The 15859-nt window shown below is 40.4% G+C and overlaps 1 protein-coding gene and 1 pseudogene across 10 annotated transcripts in view; both read left to right on the top strand.

Annotated features, from left to right (window-relative positions):
* Positions 1-15859, top strand: part of TTC7B (tetratricopeptide repeat domain 7B) — a 337747-nt gene that overhangs the window by 51205 nt on the left and 270683 nt on the right. The window lies entirely within an intron of this gene.
* On the top strand, positions 2017-15655 carry LOC140513885 (delta(3,5)-Delta(2,4)-dienoyl-CoA isomerase, mitochondrial pseudogene; annotated as a pseudogene).

Genomic DNA, 15859 nt, shown 5'->3' with positions numbered 1-15859 from the left:
ATTTTATTTTCAGTACCTAATTTTTCCTCTCCCCTTTCTCCCCTCCCATTCACTGAGAAAACAAGGGAAACTAAAACCCTAAAAAATATGAATAGTTAAGCAAAACAAATTCCTACATTAGCCATGTCCAAAAAAGAAAAAAAGCTTCAGTTTGCACTCTTGAGGTCATCACTTCTTTATCTGGAGGTGGGTAGCTTGTTTCATCAGCAGTCTTCTGGAATTGTGGTTGATCACTGTGTCTACCACCAGTTCCAAGTCCTTTTTTATGTTAATTTGAGTTATTTTTTAAAAATTCAACTTTATTTTCATTTCCAAATTTTTTTTCTCCTTCCCCTCTAAATGAGAAGACAAGAAAAATAAAACCCATTAAAAATGTGTATAAACGTATGAAACAGTTTCTTCATTAGCCATGTTCCAAATTCCTGTCTTTCAAAGTTGTTTTTTATGATATTTTTGTGGTTGTGTATATTTTTCTCTTGTTTCTGCTTACTTTGCTTTTGTAATCATTTCATGCAAGCCTTCTAAGGTTCTTCAAAATCATCCCTTTCATCATTTCTTATAGTACTCCATTACATTCATATATCATAGCCTTTTCAGTCGTTCCTCAGTTGAGAGGCAGCTGCTCAGTTTTCAGTTCTTTGCCATCAGGAAAAGATATGTGTGTGTGTATTTTTTTTTATTTTTTATTTTTTAATGTTTAACAATCACTGCCATACAATTGCGATTTTATCCCCCCCCACCTACCCCCCACTACCCCCCTCCCTCCCCACGACTGCATACAATTCTGTATAGATTCTACATATACTTTCCTATTGAGTATATTTTCCCTATAGTCATGCTATGTAGTCAGACTAAGATAAATGAAAGAAATCGTATAACAAATCAGAACATGATACACAAACACATACAATGTGTGTGTATTTTTGTATATCTGAGTTGTGTGTGTGTGTGTGTATTTTTGTATATCTGAGTTGTGTATGTGTGTGTATTTTGTATATCTGAGTCCTTTTCTTTTTCATTTGATCTCTTTAGGATATAAACCTAGCAGCAGTATGACTGGGTCAAAGTTTAATAGCTTTTTGGGTATAGTTCCAAATTGCCTTTCAGAATAGCTAGACCAGTTCACAGTGCTGCCAGCTGTGTATTAATGTACCTGTTTTCCTGTAGCCCCTCCAGCATTTGTTATTTTCTGTTTTTGTCAATTTTGACAATCTTATGCATGTGAAGTAGTACCTTAGAGTTGTTTTAATTTGTAATTCTCTAGTTATTAGTGATTTAGAGCATTTTTTCATATGGCTATTGACAGTTTGGATTTTTTCCTCTGAAAACTGCCTGATCACATCCTTTGACCTTTTATCAATTGGGGAGGGGCTCTTAAGAATAAGCTTTGAGAAGGAACTGTTTTGCATATACCAAGTGATACCTAAGCATTCTCAAAGTACATAGTTTTGGTTGTGAATCAGGTCTAATGCCTGTCAGTAGTATCTTGGGTTGGAAAAATCATCTTTTAAGCAGGAAATATAAATCACTATTTGTAACAGAGAAGAACCTTTCTTAAAATCAGAATTGTAGGAGCGCTTCCCCATGATGCCCCATGGTTGGGCTTCTGATTTTACCAATATGCTTCTGTGCACTCTGATCCCTGTTCGGTGACTTACTCCTTGTATGATCTTGTCATTTCACCTTTCCAGTAGGCCTCTTTTCCCTTTTGTAAGATGAGAGTATTGTCCAACTTTAAATTTTGTGACTTTTATGATGGGGGGAAAAGATGCACACCAGTCTTGCTTTCTTCACCATGTTTTGCCTTCCCACCCTCACCATCTGCTACTTTCTGTGATGAAGGCTACTTGAAAGACATATTCCACTTGCCCCTAAGTAACTTCAGTAAATGGGACATTCTTTAGTTTCTGGTTATTATTCAGGCCATAATTACTTTGTAGTATTCTCCTGGTGATGACTATCACCTAAGAAGAATCACAATTACAGATAGCCCAGAGGACTGTGGAAAGATGCATAATGGGTGTAAATAGCTACCAGCGTGCTGCAGTGATTACTTGTGTGGATTGTTGTTGGGCATCCTTTGTTCTCGAAGAGGACCTGTGACTTCAGCAGGGTTTTGTCTTGACTTGCAAGTGAATTGGATTTAAGTGAGGTAGAGCTGTTAAAAGTCTTCAGCCTCAGCTTCTCCTCCAGGGTCATCAGAGTTCAGTGGCAAGACCTAAGTCAAGATGACTGGTGATGGTCCAGGATGTAGTAGGAGATCTCAGTCTTTTTAAGCTAAGGTCTTTCCCAGCTCTCAGTGTCTGAGGCAATGCCATTGAGTAGTTAAAGGCTAGGTAAGAATTGAGGCAAAAGATGGCCTATTTTGCTTTCAATCAGTATGGGAGGGAAGGACCCTCAGAATTTCTGGTGGAACTGAAACAATTGCTCTTTACACTCATTGTGAGCCATCAAAACACTAACAGTGATCAAGTGATGTTTTTCCAAAAGAAGTACCCAAAAGACAAAAGACTGAAATTTGCTTTGAGGCTAGGAATAATTTTGCTGTTATCTGTTAGGAGTGTGCCCTTTGCACTTCTGTCTGTATTACGTAAAATTGATTTTTATCCCTAGTGGGAATAGTGAAAGGATTAGAGCAACACACTTCTGCTTTCAAAATTATCAGTGACAACGAACTTTTCTGTGAAAGGATGGAAGCAGTTCTTTATGGAGGATACAAAGAAGAAAAAAAGTTGTTAAGTAGAATGCAATTTTATGTGGGTCAGAAGGTTGGAGGATGGACATATGTGATGCCAAGGCTGAAGGGAAGAATGATGACTGAACATTTGGAGTCATGTAACATTAATATGTGTGTATACATGTATAACATAATATATTCTTTATTCCATTTCTGGAATAAGTAACTTTGTATGTTCTGGGAAATGATGTTGTCAGTGAACAGATTGTCATCCATTAATAGCCAGGAGGAGAATTGTAATAGTTGATGACTCTCTGCTGAGTAATACTGAAGCAACTCTGGAGAACTGATAAAAGCAGGTATACTGACTTCCAGGGATATGTGTCCAGGAAGGTGAAGACCAGTGCCCATTGCTGGTGAATCATATGGAGACCAACGATAAGGTAACATAAGAAGGAACTGGCTGCATCTCCCACCTCAGCTTTTATCCCATTTTATCCCAAACTCCTTTAAAGAGCTTGCAGAATCCTAGGCAAAGTTGAATCCCTCAAAGTGACCAAAGCTGGGGACCACGTCCTGCACGTGTAAATAAACTGGCCAGAGTAGAGGAGTGCTATGAACAGGCATTCTGGAGGGAGATGGTGGAATGTTTCAACAAGATTGCTCAGGATCCCCACTGCAGGACTGTGGTGTTTTTTAGGGGCTGGAAAGATGTTCTTGTGAGGTATTGACCTTATCGATATTAGTGGAGAGCTGATCCAGCCACAATGGGAGAACACAGCCCAGGTCAGTTGGAATCTACACCATCAGTGCCCTTGAGAAGTGTCCCAAACCAGTTTTTGCTACTATCCATGGTGGCTGCATTGGGGAGGAGTGGACCTCATCATTTCCTGTGATATCAGATACTGTTCCCAGGATGCATGATTCTAGGTGAAAGAGGTAGAAATTGGTCTGGCTGCAGATGTAGGGACAACACAGCATCTATTTCAGATTATAGGGACCTGAAGCCTGGTGAGTGAGTTGGCCTTCACTGCCTGAAAGATGATGGCTGATGAAGCTCAGAGCAGTGGACTGGTCAGCTGAGGAGAACCAGGTTTGAAGATTGTTAGCCCCTCCTGGCTGCAGCTTTTGCTCTAGCTGATGAGATCTCCAGCAAGAGCCTGTCGTTGTGCACGGCACCATAGTCAACCTGGTCTACTCCTAGGACGACTCTGTGCCCAAAAGTCTCAACTTTGTGACTAGTTGGAACATTAGTGTGTTGCAAAGCGAAGACATAGTCAAGTTGGTGCAGGCTACCTTGGAGAAAAAGAACCTGAGGAGCCTCACCTTCTTCAAGCTCTGAATACTTTCTGACCCACCCCTCCACACCACACCCGATGATCCTAGGGACCTTCCTAGCCCTCCTTGCCCTATCGCAAAGGGCTTTGTAGCTCATAGCATGCTTTCTTAGAAACTTGTCTGATAGTGGAGGCCACTTGCCCCAGGTCATACAAGGCAGCAATTTGGGGAGGAGATGGAGAGTGGAGCTGCATCCCTTGCCTTTCTGTGGCCTCCTCCACACCCTGCGGCCCCCCACTGGCCTTCAGAGAGGTATACATGTGTGGTGGGGCTGGGCAGGGGGGAATGACCTATACCTGTAATAAAGTCATTCTGTGAAGATAGTGAAAAAGAGTATGGAGCCAAAAACCTCGAATACCCTGGGGGAAGACCTTGTATTGTTTTTATCTTTTGTATTTTAGTTGTTTCAGTCCTGTCTGACTCTTGTGACCCCATTTGGGGTTTTCTTGGCAAAGAGACGGGAGTGGTTTGCCATTTCTTTCTTTTTTAACATATAATAAGTAAGAAACTTTATTTTCTGGTGAGGCATTGAGTACAGGAGAACAGTATTTAAGAGGGCCTGTAGTAAAATTCATGGTCTCAACTGTCTGTATGAGGACTATGCATAGTACAGTGAAATAGAGGACTTAATTTATGTAAGTAAATTCATAGGTAAGATGAAATATTATTGAAATGTTGCAGAATGGGATCCATATTTGGAATTTTGTAAAGGGTCTAGAAGGAACATGATAGATAAAAGGTGAAGTAGAATAGCATTTTACACTCATATTCCTATTAAAAATATCATTATTATTTTAATTGTCAATAATCACACTTAGGTTCCATAATTATAAAAACACAGCTGGTTTCTCTTTGCCCTCCTCCTCAGCCCCTGCAATGTTCTTGGTACTTTAGGAATGATAGAGAATATATAAGTTTAGAAACAAGACTATTTCAGAAGTAAAGCACAGAACTGCTCTGATACAGAATTTTTTTTTAAAACATTAAATTTTATTTTTCATATTTAGAAGGAAAGTTTCCAGACTTCCTTAAGAAGTTGCTGTACCTGAACCATGGTCTCCTGAATCCAAGACAAAAGATCTTTCCTTTGCACCATGCTTCCTCTTGTGATTTCTTTAGATTAATAACTTCAGAAGCCATAGCTGGCACTAGCATATATTTGATGAAATCTTGACACGAATGGATAATCTCTCACGAAATTGTTGAGAGTTAGGGCTGTTTCCTTTGACCAGTATTACAAAAAAGAACTCCACAGGTTCTTGGGTAAAAACCACAGGAAGAATGGATGTGTGTGTGTTTTGGGTGTTTAAAAAAAAACCCCAAACACCACAAAACAAAAATCTGAATCAAAGGACATCTGCAAGCCTGGTGAGAGCTTTGGTCTTTGAAAAAGACCAAATATAATTGAGGAATAGAATCAAAGTAATCATTGTAGCATTTCAGCATCTTCTGCCTTTTACTTGACACCTTCTTCTGTCATATGATGATGGTATCCTTTCCACGGATCAAATTTTGGTCCAAACCTTTGGCTGTAGGGATGTTAATTATCACCAGGGGTCAGTGTGAGTCTGTTTGCTAATCAGTTAAGGCTTTTATTGGGTGTCCGTCCTTTACAGAGCTTGTACTGAGCACTGTCCATGCCCCACAGTCCCTCTTGGCTCTGTTACAGTTTGAAGTTTGAACCTTAGTCTATGGAGGTCATTGAGCTGATGTAATTGCCGTGGGACTTTAGGGCTCAGCTTAGAAATTCTTCCAGAGGGCCATGAACTCCTCTGTCAAATGCCATTTTCCTTGTACCCTGCTTTATTTGGCTTCCCTGGCCCACCATTCTGTTAAAGAGGTTCCTTTTGTGAACTCCTTGGTGTACTGCTGAGGACCATTGGCATCCCTCAGATGAATAATTATTCTCATTTACTGGAATTAAGCTTATTATCTGATTTGCTAGAGTTCAAGATACAGAGCAGAAAGGTGAAGAGTTAGTCTTCCTTATTAACTTTAAATTAGTGGATATCCTATGGGAAAAATGCCAGGTTAGAGTTAGGAAAATCAGGGAATTGTGCATTTCACTTAACATTTATATTACTTGTGGGGATTTACTTTTAGAAGTTATGTGCCCCTTGGTGACAGTTTTAGAGACCATTGTCATGAACCTTTAACTGATACACTAATTTACGTGTTCTCTATGACAGCATTTTTAGAGATTCTCACAGGAGTTAAGAGCTTTTAATATGTTAAGTCAGTCTTCACACAAATCATTTTTGGAGCCACAGGAGTTCAGTAGGAGTGAAGAAAACATAGCATAATGAAAACACTATAGTTAGAGTCTGGAGAGTTAGGTTTGAATGCTGACTCCCATAATGTGCTAGCTATGTGACCTTAGAAGTTGGTTTATTTCTCTTGGCATCACTTTCTAATCTGTAGAGTGGGGATAGTATTTCTGCACTACCTACCTCTGAAGTTTATGGGATTATATAGATGTAGAAGAAATTTCAGAGGCCTTCTAGTCCAGGAAGGCAGTTTGTAAACTGTAAAATGTTACAGATGTGTGAGCAGATTATCTTTGTATTTTCTTGTATGTAGAAAAAATGCCTATTATGGTGTTCATGAGTCTCTAGTACAGTGCTTCAGTATCTAGCAGTGTCAAATTAAATTGACCACTGATTTCGTCATTCTTGGAATATACACGGAGTAGAAAGACAAGGAAACAAATAGTGAAGTGTCTTCAGTTGCTTTTTTTCTTAGTTTGTTGGGGTTTCCATTCCATATCTCAGTGTGATATGGTAGAAGGAGCATTAACTTAAGAGCCAGGTGATTTAGATTGAATCTCATCCCTTTTCACTAGCTAGCTGTGAGACCTAGGGAAAGTCACTTCCCTTCGTAATTTTTCAGAATTGGACAGTCATCTAGTCCTTCCTTTTCCAGAATCACAGACTTAAGAGTTGGAAGGAACTTCTAAGGCCATCTGTTCTGGTTTTCATGTTTTAGATAATAAATAGAAAAGTCCCTTCAAATCCAATATTCTATACTTCTTCTCACATGTCCAGTGAAGAGTTTGGATTGGCACTGGAGTCCTGTACCTTTTGATGAAAAAGAGCAACTTCTTGGTTCCCCAAAGCTTTGCAGTTGTCTGGAGTAAGGGGTGGTAGTGTCTGACAAAGTCTTATGGAGGATGGAGGGAAACATTTACAGCAAAGATCCTGAGCAGGGTAAGGGTCTTTCTTCTGTCTTCACTCTTTCCTGCCAGGAAATGCCCTAAGGAGAGCTGGATGTGGTGAGGCTGAACTATAAAGATCTTGTAGATGAGGCTCTGTGACTGACCAGTCTGTTCCCTATTTGGGAACCTCTGGATGAGGTAATTTCCAGGGATCATGAATTTAAGAGGGATCACTTCATTTTTCACGTGAGGAAACTTCTGCTCAGAGAAGATAAGAAAGGGACTTGTCCAGTGTGATGTAGTCCATAAGTGGAATCAGCATTCGAATCCATGTGTATGACTCCAAATCTAGTGTTTTTTTCACTGTGCCATGGTCTCTCCTTTTCAGCTTTTAGGTTCTGTGAGTAGTGAGATGCTAGATACTATATTGCATATGGCCTCCCATCTCAGGTTGCAATTTGATCTTCCTGTTTATATTTAGATGCTGTAAGAGGAGAAAGAGCAGTTTTATTGCCACTGACCCACATTCATATTTAGGCTGGTTTTGACGAGTTAAGTGATTGGCTCTCCTTTAGTTCTATTTAGAGAGAAGCAGATACTCAGAAGGTACAGAGCATCAGATGGTAGAAGAGATATGAAATAATCCTGTTTTAGCACTCAGAGGCACTCTGGTTAAGTGGACAGCTTGGTTTCAGTCAGAGATCTGTGGCCTTAGTGACCACAATGAGTCTTGTGGGGAACCTATCATGAAGGGCACTCAACTATGTATAGTGAAGGAACTGCAAGGAAACATACATTTCACATGGCATTCAGTATGATTTGGGCAGCTAGGTGGCACAGTGGATGGAGTACCTGACCTGGAGTCAGGAAGACTCATCTTCCTGAGCTACAAACTGGCTTTTGTGACCGTGGCCAAGTCACTTAATCCTGTTTGTCTCAGTCTCTTCATCTGTAAAATGAGCTAGAGAAGGAAATGGCAAATCACTCTAGTCTCTATACTAAGAAAACTCCAAATGGAGTCATGAAGAGTTGGGCTCAATGAAAACAACTGAACAACAGTATGATTTAAAATCTGCATTGAGGCATAGAAGAGATCTGAATACTGTTTCTTTTAAGAAAACCAAAGTTAAGCTTTTTAGTTCTGTATGCTTCTTTTCAGTAAACATGAAGCATTGATGTTGGCTGTGAAGAACAATGCTAGGTCCTGGGAGAAGACAGAAAGTTTAGGTAACCTCATGGAGCTTATAGTCTAATGGGGCAGGGAAAAGAGAAACTGCACTACTATGACAAAATAAAGTAGTGCTCCTTTGGAGCCTGAGAGGGCTTGAGGTCCCTCAAGTCAGGAAGTGTTTCATTAGGCTAAACATTCTGTAGAATGGACTTTAGAATGCTAGAACTAAGGGATTCCCTTTGAAGTTTGAAAGAAATGTTTACTTTTAATTTAATGAAGTCCTATTTCACACAGTGACACATTTGTAGACCTTACTACCCATTCAGGTAGTCCAGGCTAAACATATAGACAGGACCAAAACCAAATAAATTTAGAGCTGGTGATTTTATAATGCATTGTTGAAGGAAAAATGATATTGTGCTCTTTGAAGCATGAATGACATCTCCATGAATGACAGCTGTGCTCTTCCATAATCTGACACTATCTGCTGTGTGAAAACCGAAAATAGTCAGGTTGTTAGAGAACTTTGAGGGAGCAGTTTCAGTGGAGTATGAGGGAGAGAATCCTGCTTATAAAGTGTTGAAGGGAGAGGAACAGTTAGGAAATGAAGTCATGGGCATTGATTACTCTTTCAAGAAGTTTAACTTTACAGGGGAGGAGACATGGCGTGGAAGAGAGAAGATGGATTCAAGGGAACTGTTTTTTACGATTCATTTTGTAGAAGTGAGCGCATCTGTAGCCGGAGGGGAAAGGGGCCAATGGGGAGTGAAAGACTGAACACATGAGAGGGCATGATTGCCAGAGCAGAGAGGGCTGGGGGAGGAATGAAATAAAAAAACACAGTTTAGTGAGGAATCACCATATCTTGTTCATGTCAAAGGATAGAGGTGCAATTGGGTGATGCTCAGAGAAATTATGGGGAATGGAATGGTGGAGCAGATCATTGGATCAGAGGCAGAAAAGACCTCAGAGGTCATACATTGGTCAGAATTCGTTGTTTGAGACTACCGGGCTCAGAGAAGATAACTGATTTGCCTGAGGTAACACAGAGCATCAGAACTTCAGTCCAGATCCTGGGACTCAAATTGAGCCCTTGTTCCACTGACTGTGCCATCAGTCTTCTCAGTGTAGTTGGATCCTCAATCATCTGCTGCTTATGTATGTATATGGGGAGAGCTGCATTGGGGAATGAAAAGGGATGGAAAAAAAAGTTTGGATACACATTATAAGTGAGGTAGCGATTGATAAGGGTAGCTTATAGGTTAATACAGAATTTATGGAGCCCTTTAAGGTTTGCAAAATACTTTACAAATGTTATCTTGTTTTATGCTTATGGTTCTGGCAGGTAAATGCTATTGTTATCACCCCCATTTTCCAGAAGAGCACACTGAGCACGTTAGAAGTGGTAACTTGCCCAGAGTCTCTCTGCTAGTTAAGTATCTAGGCCTGGATTTGTAGAGGATGGAACCAGCTCGGTTTTGTATCTTTTTCCATTGAGGACTTATGATAGAGAAATAAGCAAGCTGAAAATGGCCCTAGAACTCCTGTCCTCTGGCTCTTCTGGGTCTTGTGTGTCAGGGTGGGGGACGTGATGCTGCCAGTGAGTACTGCCAGTACCTTTCCCATAAGGGCCCTTATGGAGAGCAAAGGAGTTTTTCACGTTTGCATATATAGAGCTCTTTGGAACAGTAAAGTGTCAACATTATTATTTTTTTTAAGTTGGTCGTTTTCTTTTTTTTCTTCATTTTTTAATTAATTTATTTGTTTTCAGTTTTCTACAACTGCTTCCAAAAGTCTAAGATTTTCTCCCCCTCCCTCTGCTTTCCCTCCCCAAGATGGCATGCAATCTTATTTGGGTTCTACAGATACATTCTTATTAAACACATTTTCACATTAGTCATGTTGCATAGAAGAATTAAAATAAATGGGAGAAACCATGAGAAAAACCCAAACAAAACAAAACATAATACAAGAGAAAATGTTCTGCTTCATTCTGTGTTCCAGTTCCATAGTTCTTTTTCTGGATGTGGATGACATTTTGCCTCAAGAGTCCATTGGGAATTTTTTAGGTCCTTGCATTGCTGTGAAGGGCTAAGTCTACCAGAAAAATGCCTTGCACATTGTGGTTGTTGCTGTGTACAAAGTTCTCTTGGTTCTGCTCCTTTCACTCAGCATCAGTTCATTTAAGTCCTTCCAGGCCTCTCTGAAATCTTCCTGTTCATCATTTCTTATAGCACAATAGTATTCCTTTACATTCATATACTGCCACTTGTTCAGCCATTTCCCAATTGATGGGCATCCCATCAATTTTCAGTTCTTGGCCACCACAAAGACATCAGCTGGTCATTTTTGATGTCTACCTTGGGCGAATAGTAGTCAGGCTCATTGGACTAAAGCTGCTTGCATTCTCCACACTTTTGCCTTCTTTGAAAATCAGGACATTTGCCTTGCTCTAGCCTTGTGGCCACTGCTGCTGTTGATGTTCTCTTCAGGGTTTATAGACATTCATTTACTTCAGGTTTTTCAGGACCTGGAATGAAGAAGTACTTGTTGACTTGAATTCATGAAGGATAGCTAGATGTTCTCTTACTGTCGCCTTGTCAGTCAATCAACACGCACTCATTTATTTATTTATTTATTTCTGAAGATTTATTTATTTATTTACTTTAAATTTTCAACATTCATTTCCACAAAATTTTGAGTTTCAAATTTTCTCCCCATCCCTGCCCCCCACCCCAAAATGCCAAGCATTCTAATTTACCCCTACCACCAATCTGCCCTCCCTTCTAACATCCCTCCCTTCCCTTATCCCCATCTTTTCTTTAGTCCTGCAGGGCAAAATAAATTTCTGTACCCCATTACCTGTATTTCTGATTTCCCAGTTGTGTGCAAGAACAATACTCAACAGTTGTTCCTAAAACTTTGAGTCCCAACTTCTCTTCCTTTCTCCCTCCCCAGCCATCCCCATTGGGAAGGCAAGCAATTCAATGTAGGCTGTTTATATGTAGTTTTGCAAATGACTTCCATAATAGTCATGTTGTGTAAGACTAACTATATTTCCCTCCATCCTATCCTGCCCCCCATTCCTTCTAGTCTCTCTTTTGACCTTGTCCTTCCCCAAGAGTGTTGACTTCTAATGGCTCCCTCCTCCCATTGCCCTCCCTTCCATCATCCTCCCCACCCTGCTAATCCCCTTCTCCCCCACTTTCCTGTATTGTAAGATAGGTTTTCATACCAAAATGAGTGTGCATTTTATTCCTTCCTTGAGTCAAATGTGAGGAGAGTAAGCTTCACGTTTTCCCTCTTACCTCCTCCCTTTTTCCCCTCTATTGAGAAGTCTTTTGCTTGCCTCTTTTATGAGAGATAATTTGCCCCATTCCATTTCTCCCTTTCTCCTCCCAATATATTTCTCTCTCACTGCTTGATTTCATTTTTTTAAGATATGATCCCATCCTCTTCAATTCACTCTGTGCATTCTGTCTCTGTGTGTGTGCATGTGCGTGTGCATGTGTGTATGTAATCCCACCCAGTACCCAGATACTGAAAAGTTTCAAGAGTTACAAATATTGTCTTTCCATGTAGGAATGTAAACAGTTCAACTTTAGTAAGTCCCTTATGACTTCTCTTTGCTATTTACTTTTTCATGCTTCTCTTCATTCTTGTGTTTGAAAGTCAAATTATCTTTTCAGCTCTGGTCTTTTCATCAAGAATGCTTGAAACTCCTCTATTTCATTGAAAGACCAGTTTTTTCCCTGAAGTATTATACTCAGTTTTGCTGGGTAGGTGATTCTTGGTTTTAGTCCTAGTTCCTTTGACTTCTGAAATATCCTATTCCATGCCCTTCAATCCCTTAATATAGAAGCTGCTAGATCTTGTGTTATCCTGATTGTATTTCCACAATACTTGAATTGTTTCTTTCTAGCTGCTTGCAGTATTTTCTCCTTGACCTGGGAATTCTGGAATTTGGCCACAATGTTCCTAGGAGTTTCTCTTTTTGGATCTCTTTCAGGCAGTGTTCTGTGGATTCTTTGAATACTTATTTTGCCCTCTGGTTCTAGAATCTCAGGGCAGTTTTCTTTGACAATTTCATGAAAGATGATGTCTAGGCTCTTTTTTTGATCATGGCTTTCAGGTAGTCCCATAATTTTTAAATTGTCTCTCCTGGATCTATTTTCCAGGTCAGTTGTTTTTCCAATGAGTTATTTCACATTCTCTTCCATTTTTTCATTCTTTTGGTTTTGCTTTGTGATTTCTTGGTTTCTCATAAAGTCATTAGCCTTCATCTGTTCCATTTTAATTTTGAAAGAACTATTTTCTTCAGTGAGCTTTTGAAGCTCCTTTTCCATTTGGCTCATTCTGCTTTTTAAAGCATTCTTCTCCTCATTGGTCTTTTGAACCTCTTTTGCCAATTGAGTTAGACTATTTTTCAAGTTGTTATTTTCTTCAGCATTTTTTGGGTCTCCTTTAGCAAGTTGTTGACTTGCTTTTCATGATTTTCTTGCATCTCTCTCATTTCTCTTCCCAATTTTTCCTCCACCTCTCTAATTTGATTTTCAAAATCCTTTTTGAGCTCTTCCATGGCCTGAGCCCATGGTATATTTATTTTGGATGTTAGGGATACAGAAGCCTTGACTTTTATGTCTTTCCCTGATGGTAAGCATTGTTCTTCCTCATCTGAAAGGAAGGGAGGAAATGTCTGTTCACCAAGAAAGTAACGTTCTATAGTCTTATTTTTTTTCCCTTTTTTGGGCATTTTCCCAACCAGGTACTTGACTTTTGGGTCCTTTGTCAAGAGTAGGATATACTCTGGGGATCTGTAAGATCTCAGTTCTTCCAAGGTGGCACAATCAAGCTTGTACACTGGTGTGGGAGCAACTAGAAACTTTTGTGCCCAGAATCTGTGAGTAGTAGTTCCTTCTCCACAACCATCTGGCCTCCAGTTCCACCAAGCCAGCACTGGGGGCTGAGATTCAGATGAGCTGCTCAATTCCCCAGGAGCATTAGGTGGAGGCAGGGCCGCCACACAGGGCTGATTAGCTGCTCAGATCCCTCAGGGGTTTTATGATTCAGCAATGGATCTGGGCTGCTGTGGGAGCTGTTGCTGCCTGATGAGGCCTCTGCTGCTGTTGCCTGAGGCTGGAGCCATGGGAAGACCCTCCTCCCTTCTCAGCCAGCTGAAAAAACCCTTTCATTGACCTTTGGTGCCTATGGGTTGAGGGATCTGCAAACTGCTGTGACTGCTGCTGGGGATTCCACCCCCGAGGCCTGCTCTGATCCTCTTCTTGGTGCTGTGCCCTTGTCCAAGGCTGGGCTGGGCTCTGCTCCACGTCAGGTGCGACAGACCTTTTGCGTCCTTTGAGGTCACCCTGGGCTGGAAATCTCCTCCACTCTGTTGTTCTGTGACTTCTGCTGCTCTAGAATTTGTTGAGAGTCTTTCTTTACAGGTATTTTATGTGCTGTGGGGGTGAGCTAGGGTATGTGTATGTGTATGTGGGTCTTTCTACTCCACCATCTTGGCTCCGCCCCCAAGCAGGGAACAAGTATTTATTAAATTTCTGCTATTTGTCAGATGTTGGGTTAGGCAAAGACAAAAATGGTTATTTATCTTTGTTTATTATAAGAGAACCTTAGTAAGGTGATATAAGGTCATGCTACATCTTCTGGTTTCACTCACATTTAAAACTGTCTCTGACTATTAATAAGAAGGTAACTGATTCAGAAGCTTGATTGGTAAAATATAAAAGGCATATTCCTAAAGGGCTTTCTTGACACCACTTTTTCACCATTCCCTACTTTATGATGACAAAAACATTGTTAATGTCTTTTTCTAAATTGATGGTAGTTGAGTGTGTTGGCTGTCCTTCAACCTGACAAGGAGTCTTCTAGATTTTAGTGGGGTCCAGTTGGAGATAACTTTGTCTCCCTGACGTTGTTGATCTTCAGCATTTGAAAATATATAGATCTGGTCAGGAAAGGGCTTGTGACCAGCTTGCTTCTGTGAAATGAAAATCCTCTAGGCTGGAACCTGGTAAATTAGGTTTCTGCTTTTATTCTGAGACTACCAGCAAATCCAGGGGATTGAGGATTATAGTAGTCATTATATCTTATATTTGTACTTAGCACTTTACAGATTACACAGCCCTTCCACATAATAAATATGTTTGGTCCTTGTAACAAACACTTCTGGGAGTAAGTAGTCTCAGCAGGAATTGCTGTCTGCATTTTACAGAGGAGGAAACTGAGGCTTACTGGAAATCACATAGTTGGTAAGTTCATACAGCTGAATCAGGAGAAAATCAGGTCAGCAGATTTTATTACTACATGGTGGGCTAGACTTTCTGGGATGGTATAGTGGAATTTATATTGTTTTGAGGTTGTTTTATGGCCTTCATTTCAAAGATGGCTGGTGACTTCATGGGGTGATGTCTTGACTTGCATATCAGTTGAATTCAGGTGAGGCAGAGTTACACAATCTTCAGCCTCTCTCACTCTTCTGGAGTCATTGAAGTTTCAGTGTGGCTCAGGAGGCAGTGGATGACTTTGGGATCTTTGATGTTTGACCAAGCTCTGAACCCTGCCATAGCACCTGCTTCAGCTATCTTCATGGCCTCTGGGGCAGATTGTTCTTATCTGCTCATTCTGCTGGGGGAAGTCTTCATCTGCTTTGGGTAGACATCCCCCTAACTCATTGACAAGTTTGAGGCCTATTAGTTACCATTAATCTTGTTTTAGCCAGGGTGTGAGTGCTGTGCGTGCTGCAGCTTCAGTAGAGAAAGTCTGGATATTCAGGAACAGAAATAGAAGAGGAAGGAAGGAGAGAATATGCCTAGTTTGAACACTTTTGTTAAAATGGAAGTTCCAGTAGGTCTTAGGGGGAACTGAACAAAAGATCAGTTGAAGGGACTTGTGGGGAGAAGTGATCTTTCAGGGTAAGAGAACTGCAATGGGATGAATGCTTGCTTGGAGAGTCAGGAGCAGAACCTGAAGAGGAATGAAATGAAGAGTAAAATCTAAGAAATGAAGAGTAAAATCTAAGGAAAATATAAGGGATGAATTCTGGCAGAGCAGTGTTAAATATTGTAAAAATGGCATAGTAGGAGGAAGACTGAGAGGATTCTGGAAAGGTGGTGGAGTAGATTAGAAAATTTCAGGCTCTCAAGATATTCTCCCACAAAAGAGTTAAAGCAGCATCTTAGGGCAAACAAAGTGTGGGTGGAGATAAATATGAATAGGAACACAGGCTAGGTTCCTTTTTAACATCCAGCCACAAGCTGCTTAAACAACAAATGGCACGTGTGTGTGTGTGTGTGTGTGTGTTACCACAAAAAAAAAAAAAATTCACAAAGGAGAAAAAATCCATAAGAAAGCTCTCATGGGAATAGAGATGACCAGGATCATCTTCAGAAGAGGATATTGAAGTAAGGAAACCCTCAAAGAGTAATGTCAACCTCCCGCCCCCCCCCCCCCCCCCCCAATTCATAGAAGATCTTAAAAAAGACTTTAAAAATCAAATGACAGA

The sequence above is a fragment of the Notamacropus eugenii genome, chromosome 7, assembly GCF_028372415.1.
Source record: "Notamacropus eugenii isolate mMacEug1 chromosome 7, mMacEug1.pri_v2, whole genome shotgun sequence".
NCBI classification, from domain to species: Eukaryota; Metazoa; Chordata; class Mammalia; order Diprotodontia; family Macropodidae; genus Notamacropus; species Notamacropus eugenii.
This window is presented reverse-complemented; position numbering and strand designations above follow the sequence as displayed.